Consider the following 13817-nt stretch of genomic DNA (forward strand, 5'->3'; position numbering starts at 1 on the left):
AGGTCGCATACAACAACGCAATACACCAAAGCACGGGAAAAAACCCCTTTGGGGTAGTGTCGGGTCGGGAGTTCGTCCCCATCCCTGAACTACCTCAGCCTCCATCCCCAACAGTGGCCGCCTGTGTTTGGGGTGAGAAACTCGCAGATTCCTGGCCGGTCATCAAGGACGCACTTAAAGAGGCACAAACGGCGTACAAATTACAAGCGGACAAACACCGGCGCCAGCAACCAACATTTCAGGTGGGGGACATGGTCTATCTATCCACCAAATTCATAAAATCGCCGCAACCGTCGAAGAAGCTGGCCCCCAAGTTCATTGGACCATTCCAGGTGACACAAATCATGAACCCAGTCACGGTGCGCTTGGACCTGCCCCATAATTTAAAGAGACTGCACCCGGTATTTCACTGCAGCTTACTCAAGCCGGCAAGTGATCTCTCCTGGTGGCACCCACGCACACACCCCCCCACCAGTGATGATAGACAGACAACAACACTTTGAAGTAAAGGAGGTACTTGACTCCCGCAAGTGGCGGGGCTCCCTCCAATACCTCGTAAAGTGGAAACACTTTCCACACCCTGAGTGGGTCGCTGCCCGTGACGTCCAGGCCCCCGACCTGATCCGCACCTTCCATACCACCTACCCCTCCAAACCCGCAGCTTAACCTTCTCAAAGGGGGGCAGTATATCATGATCACCGTTGCAATGCTTGTGACATCACAACGGCTCGCATGACAATGCAGGGAAATGGGTACCGGGCGGATTAAGGGAAAAGGCAACTAGCTAACAAAAGAGAGCAACAGGTGCTGGCAACAAAGTATCAACTCTAGCCGGAGGCGCAGAAGAGAGAGATACAATGTTGCAAAGAAGGTAACTGACAAGACCAGACCACGAGGCGCGCCCGAGCTGTCAAAGAGATTACAAACCTGATCGCCCGGCAATGAACCATCACCGGCCAGGGAAGCAATTAAAGAAACGCCCGGAGCACAGGAGGGGCTCCACGACCCCTCACCTACCGGCAATGGAACCGACGGGGCTCGGGGCGCACCCGAAGTAAGAAGGGGTGGAGCGCTGACCGGCGCGGGCTATTTAAATCCCGTTCCGGCGCGCTCCACTCACTCTCAGCTTTTCTCAAAGGGCACACATACTGTTACTCAAATAAAACCAGAACCTAAGCCTACACTAGCATCTGCGTTTTTACTGGGTAGCAGGCAGAGCCTGACACCCCATAACAATAGAGTAGAATTCCAGTAGTTCTTGCGGTGTCTGTTTCCTGACCTGGCCTGCCTCAGACGGTTGACAGCCACTCTCTTAATTGTCTGCCTTTCTCTCATTGAACCGATTGTATTCAATTCTCCATAGATTATTTACTGCTTCTTGGTTTGACAGGGGTCTGTAAGAAGTTATAATCCTCAAATCCCTTTTGGATAATATTATTGTTTTATCTTCCAATATTTTTTTGTATTTGTATTTTATGTTGCTATTTTAAAGTTTATGTTACCCAGATTGCTAGTTTTAATCTCTTTTCTCTTTGGTTGCACACAGGTAGCCTGAGCAAGCATCTTAGCATTTTTATTTAATATTGTCTTTTAGCCCAAATTATTTGTTTGTGTGTACCTTTCCTACTTACTCTGATATTGTCAATTTAGTTTTGGTTATTTGAACACCAGTTCCCTTGTGCTGGTTGATGACTGCAATAAAGTTTTCTCCTCCCTCCCTCCTCCTCCTTCTCCTCCTATGTTTGCTTTGCATTCTAGCCTAGATATTCTTTTGCTACTTCCCCCAGAAGTTGTCAACTGCTTATTGAATGGCCTGTATACAATTAGTCTCAAATATTTAATACATTTTGTTGACTGGTTATTAATTAGTTTCATTTGTGGACTTTCAGAATGCATGAACCTATTTAGTAATCTATAGTGTTACGGTTCTGTCTGAATAAGTGCTGTGGAAGGCCTCCATTTGTATTAGTGTGTGCATGCCTTGCCACTGCCTGGACAAGTCCCTGCAGTTTTCTAGCCAAGGTTTTTCAGAAGTGGTTTGCCATTGCCTCCTTCCTAGGGCTGGGAGAGAGTGACTGGCCCAAGGTCACCCAGCTGGCTTTGTGCCCAGGGTGGGACTAGAACTCATGGGACTAGAACTCACAGACTAGAACTCACAGTCTAGCCTAGTGCCTTAACCACTATACCAGACTGGCAATTTGTAATAGAGCAGTAGTAAAACTGCCCCAGCCCTAAAACAACAAAGAGCTTTGAAAAACTTCATGAAGAAGGATAACTTTATACAAATCTGATTTTGTTTTTGTTTTTGCTTTAAACAATGTTTTTCCTCACTGATGGCCAATCAAATGTCATTCTCGATATATTGAAAATGGATGTTAAAAATATTTCCGTAAGATCATTTACGATTTACCCCCAAGTTTTTACTTTTTTCTATTTCCTTTTTTTATCATTTGTTTACCTTTCTTTGTAACTAATTTTGGAAGGAAGGAAGGAAGGAAGGAAGGAAGGAAGGAAGGAAGGAAGGAAGGAAGGAAGGAAGGAAGGAAGGAAGGAAGGAAGGAAGGAAGGAAGGAAGGAAGTCTGTTAGGGATTTCTTGTGGCCCTATAGACATTCTTGGAAAATAAAACTGGCAGGTGACTACTGTAGAAACTATACTGAAGGTTAAACCTCAGAGTGAATTGAGGCTTGTGAGAGATACCAGATAGAACAACACCAACAAAAGAGGGTCTTTTTGCATGCTAAAAAGAAAAAGAAAACCAAAGAGGTATAGATCTACTGTAAGGAGAAAGTGGTGAATTAATAATGGGTGATGTTGAGAAGGAAGAAATATTTTGAATCTGTCTTCTTAGAAGGAAAACAGAACTGTGGATGGTGATTGTTGTGCTGCTAGGGGAATGAGGGAGCTGCATTTAGGAGAAGGTGAGAGAGAATGTAGCTAATCTTTCCCAATTCAACTGTATTGGATTACATTCCAGGATACTGAAGGAACTATCAGAGAGGATCATAAAACCACTCTCGGTAATTTTTGAGGATTCCTGGAGGATTGGTGGGGTCCCAGAAAACTGGAGGACAGCAAATGTCATCCCCATCTTCAAAAACAGAAAGGAGGAGGACCCAGAAAAACCACAGATGTGTCAGCTAGATACCTATACTAGGGAAGCTCTTCAAACAGGTTATCAGGCAGAATAGGCAGGTTCCGGTTAACAGGATCCATGCGCCAACAAATCATGCCAGACTATTCTCCTTTTCTGACAGAGCTGATAATTATACATCTAGGATTTAGGAGATGACATTTACTATATTTATGAAAGTTGCTATATTTCTACTGTTTGTAACAATATTTTTGTTTTAGTCTAGACTGTATTGTCTTGTGCTGTATTACTATGTCAGAAGCATTGTGGGAAAGGAAAATGGGGACTAGATCCACATGGCTCGCAATGGAGGGGATGCTGGAACTGTTGCTGCCACTAATTATTGCCTCCAGGGTTTACCACTAGGTGTACAAAATATACTTTGCAAGGCCCCCCTGAAACCAAGAGACTGACATGAGTGCAACCCTGTGAGGTGAATTAGGCTGAAAGGGAGTGACTGGCCTAAACTTTTCAGAAGAGTTTAGGACTGAAAGTATTTGAAGTCAGATCTTCTTGTACAGGAGCACACTAAATTTCAGTGGGTTGGCAAAGTACTGTTAAATAGGCACTCCCAGTGGTTAAAAATGTTACATTTCTGCCTGCCCATCAATCTATTTGCCCTTGGAAGATTTGGGGAGATTAATTAGGAGAAAATGGAGAATGTTCATGACAGCTGTGTGCTATCTTCATCAGAATAGTTATCTGCAGAAATAATTCCTATTTCAACCGGTTTCACTCCCAATTCTCAGAAACCAGACCTCAAACTTTCTAGAATTCTTCTGCACAACACAAGATCTGGGTTTATTTATATAAAAATGGGTTGGCTTGGCCTGGCCGGCTAGCAGCTATCACATTTGTAGCTTCAAATACACTTCAAATACAAGGTGTAGGGTTGGTGAGGCTTGGGTTGGACCAGTTCAAGAGTTGAACCAGTGTTGGAACAGTTCAAGAGACTGGCTTAAATACATGCCTTGTGTTTCCTACTTCTTCTGAAGCCTAGGGTTTCCCCTTATTTAACAGACACTGCTTCTAGGCTTTTAATGATAGCCTGACACACAGGTTCTGGCAGATTCAGTTTTATTGTTTTTAAAATGACAAGTAATGAATCTGAATTTACAAAATGCAAGTGAAGTGAATGTAAATGTGCTTCTTGCTTCATTACACACAACACTGATTAATTATTAAATTGGGATTGGTGCAAATCCAGTGTTTTAAATCTGTTCTTTACTGCTTTATGAATTTGGGGCTGCTGACTGCTTTCAGTTCTTTTATGTTGTACACCACATGATGGCACTACAGGTTATTGTTTCTGGTCCAGCTTACAATTCTGAGCCCTGACAAATCCAGGTCTTTCTACCTATTATAAAAGCATTTGGTATAAAAATACTTAAAAGTAGTCTTTCAGCCACATTCCACAGTGAATAACAGCAGCAGCAGCAACAATATTGACTAGAGCCTCTTCAAAACCACCAAAAATCAAAACTACATCCAAATCAAAACTACATCCAAAAAAAATCAGAAAAATAAAAAAGGCTTTTGCTTGGTATTAATAAAGACCTCCTTGAGCAAAGCATTCTACAACTGAGACACCACCGAAAATGCCTTTTGCCCAGATTACAAGGACACCTAAAAGTTGCCATCCTTGAATATTTTAATTTCCCATGAAGTACAGTGATCTGAAGCTGTTCAGGCTTTTAATGGTCCCAAACTAACTTGGATGAGAAAGAAGCAAGCACTAGTGCAGTCAACATAACAAATTTCAGTTGCAATCAGTTAGCTGTTTAGCAGCTGTTTTCTTAGCTATACTTCCAGTCTTCCCACATAGGTTGGACATTATGGGAATCAATCAATCAATCAATCAATATTATTTATTTGGTCAATGACCAGCAAAATTTAAAAGGACAAAAACAGAGTAAAACAAAGAAATAGAATAATATACTACCAACTAATAAAATAGATCATATAATAATATAGCATTCGCTCCTCTATTACTATATTAATACATTTGTTACCCAGGCAGTGTGAGTCTAAAACACTAATAAGTATAAAATCATTCTCATATATATATATATATATATACACACACACACACACACACACACACACACACACTAACAATTTATTAATTAATATGTTTCACTTTAAAAGTAATATTTAAAACAAAGTAATTACTTCCTTAGCTGGTTTTGTCTTATTTTCATTGTGGCAACACAGAATTACAGGAATCCCATCCAAGTACTCAATGATGCATAAGCGGGTTATGGGGATGTGAATTCATTTTGCTCCAGTTCATTTAGAAACTCCCCAGATCTGTGGAAGTAATAAAAGGAAATATTCTGGAATGGGTTTCAGATTAGATACTAAATGCAAAGAACTGAGATTCAGATAATTTGGAGTGGAGAATGGGACTGATGCCTGCTTTTGGGATTGTTGTCAATCGGCAAAGTATTTAGTGACACAAAGAGAAAGAAGGGTGTTTCTATTTTTTTTAATACAGAACTTATTGAGACATAGGGGATTCTTTTTCCATGCAAAAGGATCCCAGCTTTAATTCCTGGTGACTCCTCGCTTTTGCTGGTTAGAAAACCAATGGCCTGGACTAGAAGAGAATCCACCCTTCAGTATGACAGGACAAAAAGATATGTGAGTAGTTTTCTCACTGAATTGTCGCACTAGCAACTAACTACACTAAGACTGAAGACTTTAAAATGTAAGCACGCCTTCCTGAAGCTTAGCAGGTTTGATCCAGAGCCTGTACTAGTGCTTGCTGCCTTCTCAAAAGTTCTGCGGAGGAAAGGGAGGCTGGAACCGGGTTGGTGATACCATTAAGTGTATAGTCTACCAGGGATTTCAGTTTGAGGTAGGGCTTCTGCGGTTAAGTTTCTACAGTTCTGTTTTTCCCTCTCCTTGGAAGCTTGGGGTCCAGACATGATGTTTCTTAATGCACTGACTGGGATCATATGTTTAATCATAGTTTGTTGTACAAGTCACAACTGGTTCTTCAGTCTCTTGCTAAGCTACAAACCACAGTGCCAAGGTTCACATAAGACACTAAGCCAAACTAAAAAAGCAGCCTTGAGGCTTAGCATGCTTGCAAATCCAAACGATGTCTGCCATACTTGCCCTAAGTTTACTATGAGGTAAGACCTCTCTGCCTGCATTGTTTCTTCAATATCTGCTATCTTCACAATAGTGCAAAATGGCAATTTAGATAATCGTAAGCATTTGGTATTCACTATTCTCTGTAGCAAGGTTTCTCAACCAGGGTTCTGTGAGAGGTCACTAGGGGTTCCTTGGGAGATCACGATTTATTTAAAAATATATTCCACATTCGGGCAACTTCGCATGAAAGAGGTAAGTTTCATTCTTTATTTTCAGTTTAAGAATGCTGTTAATGCATATATACAGGCCTACACATGAAACAAATATAATAATTTTGTAACCTGTGGTCTATCTTTGAGCCTGAACGTGCAGGGGTTCCCCGAGGCCTGAAAAATATTTCAAGAGTTTCTCCAGGGTCAAAAGGTAGAGAAAGTTTGGTCTGTAGTGATGAAATCTTAGCTGTAGGCAGTTAGTATCAGTCAGAGGGCTGGTTTGGTGGCCAGCCTTACCTAGATTGTATCACTCCAGGTGACTGAGATAGTAGATAGCAGGAAGAGAATAAGAAAGATAAAGGAGGTGGAAAGGAAGCAAAAAAAAAAGTGATCTTGACAGAAGTCTTGTTTAGATTGTTTTGATTTTGCATGAAGTGCTATTAGTCAGGTAGCTGGTTTGTTCCTTTTGTTGTTGTCTGTTTTGGCTAACAGAAGAGGTGGGGTTCCTGTCCCATTTAGATTCTTTATAACTCTGTGGATTAGTTCCAGTTTCAGCATTAACCAAATCTGGTGAGATAACCAGCTGAGCAACCTTGAATCACTTTTGAACAAGTTCATCAGATACGTTTAAGTGAAGAACATAGCTATTTGTTCCAAATCACAATGACAAAAGGTGCGTAAGACCATCATGTCAGAAGTTCTGCCTTATTGTAATCACGTCGCAATGTTACACGCAAGTACGTAAGGCACAGAATATTTTGTCACCTCTTCATCTCCACCTCCACTCCGCCCTATGGACACCTACGGTAAAGATTCATCTACATCCTATAAAATATACGTGTAATATTTATCTTGAGAATTATCTATGCCTGCTTGGGACTCTGCCTGACGGAAACTTAAAGTATAGTGATAGCTTTGGGAGCTACATTAATGGTAAATAGGTCTATGACAGTATGGTGAGTGACAGTATGTTTCTGTATACAAGATGGCAAGGACAAAACAAGGTATGGTTATCATGCAAATTGGAGTTGACATTCCTAGCAAACTGGATTCTTGCTGAAAAGCCATTTAGACAGGCCTTGGCTTATACAGCAAGACAATTCTTATCATCTTGTTGTTGCTGCATTGACAGTGGTTATTTCTTGTTTCTCGCTTCCTGGAGTCCTGATCACCAAAGAATAGCTTAAGATCATAATTTGAAGTTGCCAGCTATTTCTCACTGACACATTTATCCACTGTTTAAATGCGAAAATATAGGACTGTAGACCAGCACTAGAAAAAGTGCCTGGATGGTTGTATGTATCTACAAAGCTTGCCATCCCTTTTGTTGCCTTTTGTTGCCCCCCTCTGCCTGCAAACATTTGAGACCTTTTTTTTGCATTTGAAGGGACTTGCAGGGAAGGGGAATTAGCAGGGAAAAAATGGATGGCAAGCTTTGTAGATTTTTAAGGTACACATTTTATCTCTTCAAACTCATGAAATTTTCTCCCAGGATAGGTCCTGGCCCCACTCTTTTTGGAGTATACCTCTCCCTTGATTAAATTAGCCCCCACATACTATTACAGCAGGCCACATTCACCTCTAGTAGCCCATTTGTCATGTATACCAGCACCCCAAGATCATGCTGCTGAAATGTGGTCACAAGAAGGATTATTTTTAAAGGTGCAAAATTGTCCCTTAGCTCACTCTAACTGCTTCAACCTGGCAGTAAAAATATTATTTCTGTTGAGGATATTCCATGCTTACTCCGAACTATACAGTGGTATCGTTTCTCCTTCTCCCCCCAAAACTCAATTTCTCTGGGTGCATTTGGCAGAGCTGATTACCTCTCATTCCTCCAATGGCTTATTCCATTTTTGGAATTCAGTTATTTTTCTTTACCTTCTTTTCTCACATATTCAGGCACTTGTCATTGGAAGTTTATTCTATCTATTTGTTTATAGAATTGATGCCTGCTACAATCAACTAGACTCTCAATGGTTTACAGAATTAAGAACATAAAACAAGGATTTCCTACTAAAACATCCAGAATAGATAAATAAGGTCCCTCATATGCTCTTCACCCTTATGGGCCTATATCATTTAGATCTCTATTATTCATCTTTTCATATTATTGCCAAGTTTAATTACATTTAGTATCATCTATATTCCGAAACCCAAATGTCTCTCATTATTTGAACCAATTACTTTTTTTCCTGGATAACAGAGTTTTGGATTCCCCATCAATAGTACGTTAGCTTGGCATACTTCAGTCTAATGTAATATTTTTATATGGATCTCCCCAATGAAAACATTTGGGCAGTGAAAGCTATATCCCACCAGCCTGGGTGGCCTGTCAGTTACAGGAATAAATTCAACAAGACAACAACAAGAAAAATCTATGCCTTTTCTAATGCCAATAACTATAATGCTCCTTTATTCATATATAAATATTCCTTTGCTTAAGTTTCAATATGTATTGCCTTGGAATTCAAGAGACTCTGACTCTCCCTGTTTGCTTGAAACTTCTCTGCCAGATTATTTCATGCTTTAAAAGTGATTTATGCATAAAGCTTGAATTTGGGTGTTACACAAGCTCTGAGTTGGAAAAGACAGTAGATTCTTTGTAGATTAACAGTGCATGCTCTTCAAAACCATCATGATGAAAAGAAAGACTTTGAAGATGACAATTTAGTCTTCAACTAAGCAGGAGATATAAAGTTTTTGTGTGTTTAAACTATGTGTGCAAAAATCCTGAGATCAGTTGTTATAATATAATATTTTCTCAAACAGCAGTAGAAATATAGTAAGAATTCAGAAATGTTAAGAGCCACAAACAAGAAGTTGCTCTATGAGGGTCTTTGTGCTTTTGAACATGAGATTGTCCTAGATGAAAGTTAGGATGAAATTTAAGTAGCATATTGTTCTTCTCTTCTGAGGGGTGAAAGATAATTGAATCTCTATATTGTACTTTAGAAAGTTCTAATAGAGTTTCCAAAGTGATCACAAACCTGGTGGTTCTTCTGTGGAATTATGATCAAGAGTCAGCTTTAACAGAAGCTTCTAACTTAACTAATCCTGCCTAGATTTAAAAGCAAGGATAATGAGTCATTTGGGAAGAATGATGGTATCTCACTAAGGATCTACCTTATGCCATCCCGAGATTCCTGCTGATGCCAGCTGGAATTTAGGGCTGGCAGAAAAAGGGAACCCCAGGCTATCTTCATGCTACAGCAAATCCTAAAAAGTTAATAATACAGAGACCTGTTTCTAGAGGCATCAACAATAGTTGCCCGGAGATTTTCTGATGTGTTCCTTATCTATTGCTTGGGGAAAAAAACAGCTGAAAGGCAAGATTTATGCTATTGCTTGGCCTGGAACTTTACAGGACTCCATGCAGTGTTGGCATGGGCATGCTCATCATCAGCCCATGCATGCTACTCATTGTATTATGTATCTCTGGGGCTTTCCTACTGAGAATTGCAAAGAAGGAGCTAATATGGTACAACTGCCAGTGGCTCTAGCTGTCTTTATTGTTTACAAGCAAGCCTATTAAGCAGAGGACTCATTTAGTCACTTCCCTAAAGGATGAGGCATGACACAGAGGGTGTATTCCACAATCCTTTCTCTTCCCTCAATCACCACTTTAGGAGGAATGCTTTTGGTTGCCCAGGAAAGATAACTGCCAGTGCATCTATTGCTGTATAACCTGAGGTTCTCTTTAGGAAAGCTGAGATCAAGAAAGGTAAGAAAACATCAGCTAGCTCAAGATTATGTGCAGAAGGTTGCCTGAACTTAGAAAAATGTGACATTTTGCATGCAGCCAGAACCACTGCTTACACGCTTCAAGAAGAAGAAAGGTCTTAGGTTTTCTGAGAACTACAGAAAGGTCAAGGCAAGGCTATGTCTACATCTATGTCTGTGTCCTGTATATGTCTGAATGTGAGTAAGAAAAGAGATTGGGTGAGAGAGCAAGAACCCTAAGAATATTATATCAAAATGCTATCCAACACCATGGAAATTGCATGACACACTTGAATACTTTCGATATTACACAGATTAGCAAGCCTTTTCTGTTCAGTACTGTGCAAGGTTATGGGATATGAATCCAGTTTCTCATTCCCCATCTGGAAAAACAACAGTAGCACTATACTAAAATTTATTATTTTCACACAGAAGGTCCCCTGTTCAATCCCCAGTATCTTGAGATTAAAAAAAACAAAAGTAAATATTTCCTCAAATCAAGCTTGACTCTTAATAATAATATAGACATTTCCATGTAGTTTTCTGGACAACAATATGGGGAAATGTCCAGAATATTTCATTACCTTCATAGTCTACCCTACAGCCTTGAGATTCCCTGGCAGTCTCCCATACAAATACTAAGACAGAGGAAAATTTGTCTAAATCCTTGGAAAGATTCTGCAAATTAGTGTAGATAATATTGAGCTAAATGGACCGATCATCTGGCTTCCTATTCCCTTCCCTCAGACTCATTTGGGGGCTGGTTTCTTTAACGGTTATTTCAGAAGTGTTTATCTGTAGCTGTTGCTTCAATAGAAAACTTGCCTTGCTGGGCTATGCTAGATGTCAGATTGGGACAGGATGTGGTTGCATAGGCTACGCAAAGTAGCTGCTGCCTCGCTCTAATTCAGCATAGGCAAAATAAAACATGAAGAATTGCACCTCAACAGCAGCACTTCATTGCAGCAAATGGAATGAGACTCCTGGTTTTCAGATTTCTCCAGTGGTTTTTTTTTAATCCAGAGTCCCTAAATATGCTTCACAGTTTTTCTGTATCAATAATAATAGAATGCAGTAATACAATAATAATTACTTTACCCACCCAGAATGGAATGTCAGAGGCAGGGAGTTATAGGATTTGAAAAGTCTTCAGAAAGCACAGACATGAATTTCTCTGATCTTGTGGCTTCCAAAGATATTGCCCTATAATTCACATACTTTGAAGCCAGGGTAATTGTTGCTAACAAGCATGTTGATTTCTACTTCTTTCTGGCCAAAAGAACTAATATCCCTCCTTTCCTTTTTCCCTTCTCTACCTGTCCCCTATATATCTTCTCTTTTTAAATTACGTTATGAAGGCATGGCCTGCCCCCTTTTTTAATGCAGTAAGCTCTTTAGGAGGAAATAATAGTTCCAACAGCAGGACAAAAATGCAGCAACCACACACAAACATGTGTCTGGAGGACATCAGTTTGGGAAATCCTGACCTACAATGCTGAAAGACTATATTGAAGATTTAATGAATTGCATCAGAATGGACCTTGTGCTAAACAGAGTATAAAAAGGATGTATCTGTGCTGTATAAGGAATCTGGTTTCATAATTGTGTTCCCTTCCTTGTGGAGTTCTGGGAATGGGGATTCTGTGAAGAAAGATAAGTATGTTTTAAGAAAATTTTCAGAATACTTGAACTAGAGCAAAAAAATATTTTCAGTTAAATTGACAGACATTTTTGTTAGTGAGAGGAAAGGCACCAGGCTAGAAACCGGGAGACTGTGAGTTCTAGTCCCGCCTTAGGCATGAAAGCCGGCTGGGTGACCTTGGGCCAGTCACTCTCTCTCAGCCCAACTCACCTCACAGAGTTGCTGTTGTGGGGAGAAAAGGAGGCGGAAGGAGTATTAAGTATGTTCGCCGCCTTGAGTTATTTATAAAAATAATAAAGGCCGGATTTAAAAAATCTAAAAAAAGGGGAGGAGGTACTCAGGAACAAAGCATGAAGGGAAACAGTTACTCCTGTAAGGGTTGAGTTAATCTGAAAATCCAGCATGGTAAGGCTTACTTTTTGTAGACTGTACATTCAAAGAACTGATGTTTACTACATCCCTTACCCTGTGCTGGTCAGAGAAGAGGGCTTAATGCAAAGCTGATCCAATTATCTGCTTTACTAGTCAGCCCTGGCAAACGCTCTACCAGCTGGTGCTTTATCCCTTTTGCTATCAGAAATTCATGACATGAAAGGACTAAACTTTGCTTGGGCTATCTGGAGAGAAATCCAACACCAGCCTTCTCATAGATATGTCAGGCCACATTTATGTTTATGGATAATGTAGTGGAGTACAAGGGAGGCCATCCCTCCAAAATTAAAATCAGACTCATTTTGTAGCTTTAATAAAGCTATTTCTTTTCTCTCTTCCTCTTCCTCTTTGCAAGATAACATGAGTAGCCATATTTCTATGACTGCCCCATGCCCAATTTATGACAAATAAGACAATATTATAGCATTCCTTTGGCCCCATCCAGCAAGTAAAGCTAAACAAGCAAATACATTAAGCGTGCACACACATGCATGCATAGTTTACACATACAAACCCACACATGTACACAAAGATAGAGAGAGAGATTGTGTGTCAAATTTATCCAGAGTCACCAAAATGATCAAGCAAACCTTGGTTGCTTTTGGTCTTATGAATGCATGTGTATCTGTGTACTTAGCCATGATTGCTTTCAACCACGCCCACGTAACTACAAAAAGTCAAGAAAACACCAATCCACTTATTAAATCCATCAGTATCTGCTTTCCCAAACCCTTGCAACTTACCCCTGGGCAGCATGCCTGTTGCTGCATGTTAGCTGAACAAGGCAGACAACAAGGTAGCATCTCCCTCAGCTTTCTCATCTACAGTACTTTTCTGGTGGGACTATTGCAAAGGTGGAGATGCTGTTGCTGAAGAAATAAAAAGGCCAGTGAAAACTAATGTGTTAACTAGCACACTGGAAGACAAAAATAAAATTTGCAGTGACCTTGATCAGCTTGAGAAATGGACTGAAAAGAAAAAATGAAATTTAACAGACATGAATGAAAAGTCCTTCATTTAGAAAACAGAATCTGAATGCACAGATGTGGATGGGGGATACCTGCCTTAGTAAATGTATTTGTGGCAAAGACCTTGAATCAGTACTTGTTTACAAACTGAGTTCAGCATGACTGTGAACCCATCTTCTGAACTGTGGGGTAACAGTAACAGGGGAATTCATCAGACCACTGGATTTTCTCTACAGCACCCCCTATGTGCTTTATAGGATATGAGGTTAATTTGATCCCATAATTTCTCCTGGAACTATGTGTCAGCTCAGCTGCACCTCCACAACAATGTAGACGGTGTTAATAAGGATTCTGGAAGAATTGGCAACTTGTCTCTCCCTCTTCCTGGTTTCCCTCCCACCTTCTGGTTTCTTCCTCTGTGCTTTTCTACATCTGTGCATTAATGTACCTTTCTCTAACATGGTCAACAAAATGAATTTCTCTGCTTAGATAGTATTATCTCTGATTATTTACCCAGAAAAGGTAACTCCAGTTAAGTCAGTATCCAGCTGAACCCAATTAGGAGTCCCTCTAGAAGCTCTAGTTATTTTTGCTACAGGAGCAAAT

The sequence above is a fragment of the Candoia aspera genome, chromosome 2 (genome assembly GCF_035149785.1).
Source record: "Candoia aspera isolate rCanAsp1 chromosome 2, rCanAsp1.hap2, whole genome shotgun sequence".
NCBI classification, from domain to species: domain Eukaryota; kingdom Metazoa; phylum Chordata; class Lepidosauria; order Squamata; family Boidae; genus Candoia; species Candoia aspera.